This window comes from Eriocheir sinensis, unplaced genomic scaffold (genome assembly GCF_024679095.1).
Source record: "Eriocheir sinensis breed Jianghai 21 unplaced genomic scaffold, ASM2467909v1 Scaffold138, whole genome shotgun sequence".
NCBI classification, from domain to species: domain Eukaryota; kingdom Metazoa; phylum Arthropoda; class Malacostraca; order Decapoda; family Varunidae; genus Eriocheir; species Eriocheir sinensis.
In genome coordinates this window covers 19,866-23,785 of record NW_026110717.1, presented here as the reverse complement: position 1 = coordinate 23,785, position 3,920 = coordinate 19,866, and the positions used below count along the sequence as shown (strand labels likewise).

At 43.2% G+C, this 3,920-nt stretch overlaps 1 long non-coding RNA gene across 3 annotated transcripts; it reads right to left on the bottom strand.

Annotated features, from left to right (window-relative positions):
• Window positions 1-1,495: 1,495 nt before the first annotated feature.
• Window positions 1,496-2,403, bottom strand: LOC126989920 (uncharacterized). Of its 3 annotated transcripts, none has more exons than XR_007743863.1 (2): window positions 1,594-2,403; window positions 1,496-1,538 (listed from the first exon to the last, which is right to left on the bottom strand). It is a non-coding gene; the product is annotated as an uncharacterized LOC126989920 (long non-coding RNA). The 3 variants fall into 3 exon arrangements; XR_007743864.1 differs by having other exon boundaries at window positions 1,496-1,566; window positions 1,621-2,403; XR_007743865.1 differs by having other exon boundaries at window positions 1,621-2,403.
• Between the last annotated feature and the right edge of the window lie 1,517 nt (window positions 2,404-3,920).

Here is a 3,920-nt window from a genome sequence, read left to right as displayed (position 1 = left end):
ATATCAAAATGTTAGAATCAGTGCAGAGGAGGATGACTAAGATGATTCAGGGGTTGAGAAACTTGCCATACGAGGAAAGACTCAAACAGTTAAACTTGCATTCTCTAGAAAGGCGAAGGGTGCGTGGAGACATGATCGAGGTTTATATATGGATGAAGGGCTTTAATAAGGGAGATATTCATAAGGTTTTGTTGGTAAGAGAACAGGGTAGGACACGAAGTAATGGGTTTAAACTGGATAAATTCGGATTTAACAGGGACATAGGCAAAAATTGGTTTACCAACAGGGTTGTGGATGAGTGGAATAGGCTTAGCAGTCATGTGGTGAGTGCCAATACAATTGTCACATTCAAAAATAGATTAGATAAATTCATGGACAGCGATACTAGGTGGGGTTAGATACACGGGAGTTTAGGGTCAAAGGAACTGCCTTGTATAGGCCTACCGGCCTCTTGCAGATTCCAACGTTCTTATGTTCTTATGTTATCTGACTGGCGAGATGTCAAAAGCGGTGTTCCACAGGGGTCGATGTTGGGACCTGTTCTGTTTTTAGTGTACGTAAATGACATTGACGAGGGGCTATCGTGTAAAATATCGAAATTTGCCGACGACACAAACATAGCCAGCAGAGTCACTACGACAACGGATAAAGAACACTTCCAAGCTGATCTCGATCGTTTGAGCAGTCCCAGTAGCTAAATTATATTGTTTGTTATTGGGTTGTTTATTTATTTATTTATTATGTTGTTTTAATTTGTTTTATTTTGTTTTGTTTTTGTTTTGTCTTGTTTTGCTTTGTTTACTTTGTTTTTTTCTTTTTTTTCCTTTTCTTTTCTCTTGATGTTTTCTTTTCTTTTCTCTTGATGTTTTCTTTCTTTTCTTTCTGTTGGTGTTGCTGGCTGTGGATGAGCCTCCTCCTCCCCAGAAGACTCACCTGTCACTTCCGCCTTGCAGCCCCAGGGCCGAAAGCTCGATGACTGTTTAGTTATTTTCTTGATATTGTAATTTCATTTTCTTTTCTCGATGATTTAATTTCCTTTCTCTATCCTCTATCTTGACTGTGTGGGTTAGCCTCCTTCTCCCCAGAGGAGATTCACCCGTCACCCACCCTGCGGCCCCAGGGGCCGAAAGGTGGATGACTTTTCTGTTTTCCTTTTCTTGATGTTTCTATCATCCTTTCTGGTGCTCCTGGGTCTGAACGAGCCGCTTTCCTCCCAGAAGAGACTCGCCCATAATTTTGTGATGTTGGTTTGAATGAAAGGTGGATGATTCTTTTCATTTCCATTTTCATTTTTCTAGAGTTACTTCTCTGCATTTTCCTTCTGGTGTTACTTCACATTTCTTCTTCTTGTGTTATTTCTCTTCAAATTCCTTCTTCTTGTGCTACTCTTTTCAAATTCCTTCTTCTGTCTAACTCTTTTCAATACCTTCTTCTGTGTAACTCTTTTCAAATTCCTTCTTCTGTGTAACTCTTTTCAAATTCCTTCTTCTGTGTAACTCTTTTCAAATTCCTTCTTCTGTGTAACTCTTTTCAAATTCCTTCTTCTGTGTAACTCTTTTCAAATTCCTTCTTCTGTGTAACTCTTTTCAATACCTTCTTCTGTGTAACTCTTTTCAATACCTTCTTCTGTGTAACTCTTTTCAAATTCCTTCTTCTGTGTTACTCTTTTCAATACCTTCTTCTGTGTTACTCTTTTCAATACCTTCTTCTGTGTTACTCTTTTCAATACCTTCTTCTGTGTAACTCTTTTCAATACCTTCTTCTGTGTAACTCTTTTCAATACCTTCTTCTGTGTAACTCTTTTCAATACCTTCTTCTGTGTAACTCTTTTCAATACCTTCTTCTGTGTTACTCTTTTCAATACCTTCTTCTGTGTTACTCTTTTCAACTTCCTTCTTCTTGTGTTACTTCATATGCCTTCTTCTAGTGTTACTTCTCTTCATTTTCCTTCTTCTGGTGTTCCCTTCTTTCCCTTCCTTCTATCGGTGTTTCCATGTCGTCTTTTCCTGGTTTTGTATGTTGGAACGCGTTAGTCTCCTTCTCCCCAGAGAAGACCCGCCATACCAACATACAAGACGCTTTAAACAAAGCAAAACAAGACAATTTTTTTTGGATTTTTTTGTTTTTGTATTTTTTTTTGTGTATTTTTCGTTTTTTATCGTAGTTGGCATGACACTTGCCTTGCTTAGGGGAATTGTACCTCCCCATGCGTCGAACCTTCCATTGGAACGTGTCATTAACGCGTCGTCTGGCTAATAAGAGGTCAGTAACTGCATGTCTTGCTGCCACTTCACGCCCCCCCAACCCCCGGACCCTCGGGATCTCCGACACCTCCGTGGACGCTCCGGGGTAGCCGAGGCACCCTGCCGGAGCCCTGAGCCCTGCGACGCTCGCCAGGAAGGCCTTGGGCCCCTGACGCTCCCCAGCCCGCGAGGCGAGGAGGGTGGATAGCAAGATGAGCCTCTTAAAATTCCAGACGGGATTAATTCAAATCAATCGAAAATACAGTGAAGCGCCGGAGACCGTTTTTGTTGGATCAAGGATGGCAGGACGAAGGCCAAAGGAAGGTGACAGAGGAAGGGAGGAATAAAGGGGGGAAGATGACAGGAGGAAGGGAGGATGGAGAAAATGACAGGACGAAGGAAGAAACGAGGGAAGGAAGGAAGGAAAGCAACAACGAGGGAAGGAAGGAAGGAAAGCAACAACGAGGGAAGGAAGGAAGGAAGGAGCAACAACGAGGGAAGGAAGGAAGGAAGGAAGGAAGGAACGAGGAAAGGAAGGAAAGTGATGTGACGAAAGTGGGAAGTTGACAGGGCGAAGGAAGGAGACTGAACCGCCAAGATTCTGCCCGGGATTGGCGCGAATGGCGAGGCCCCGAACTGACTGACTTGGCGACTATATTATAGTGTTGCTGCCTCGGCCTGTTCCGTTACTTTACTTCCCTGATTTGCTCACCACGGCCTTCGCCTTTGCTGTCCTTCATCTTCCACCTTTGATTAGATAGTTAGTGTAGCTTATCACAAACAGCCTCGTAATGACCAGCAGGCCTGCTGTTGTTTGTTCTCACTTTGTGTTTCTTTGTTCCTGCTCCTCCTCCTTTAAAAAGAAAAAAAAACAGACCTCGTGGTTGCCTTATATGAGGACTGTGAGAGAATAAAGTTACCTCCTCCTCCACCTTCACCTCCTCCTTCTCCTTCTCCACCTCCACTTCCACCTTCACCTCCTCCTCCTTCTCCTTCACCTCCACTTCACCTCCTCCTCTCTCTCGTTTCTTCACAAACCTCATAGTTTCAAAATATTAACAGAAACACATCAAAACACTATACATATTACTTAATCTTGAGAGAGAGAGAGAGAGAGAGAGAGAGAGAGAGAGAGAGAGAGAGAGAGAGAGAGAGAGAGAGAGAGAGAGAGAGAGAGAGAGAGAGAGAGAGAGAGAGAGAGAGAGAGAGAGAGTAAAGTAGGAATCGATTAATGAGTTGGGTTTGTAAACGCATTAGAACGGGACTAATTGTCAATAATATCGCGATCACAGGATTATAGGGATTAAGGAGTGACGATTATGGGATTAAGGAGTGAGTGGCTGGGAGGAGGGAGGTTGGGAGGTGAGAGAGAGGATTGAGGGAGACCGGGAACGGGACAGAGAGAGAGGGAGAGCAGTGGAGAACGAGGTGAAGGAAATAACACGGATACACAAGGATATGAGGGGACTATTAACCCTGTAGCCGCAGGGATCATGTTCTTAATGGTCCTTCTAAGCGAGAAAATGAGAAAAAATCATCACTCAAATCATTTCATAATATATATCAAAGCGTTTTGTGATCGGTTTATGCATCATCTATTTTGGGGGGTTTATATCATGGCACAAATTTGGCCCGTCGCTGCTACACGGTAAAGCCACAAATTTGGCCCGAGGGGCC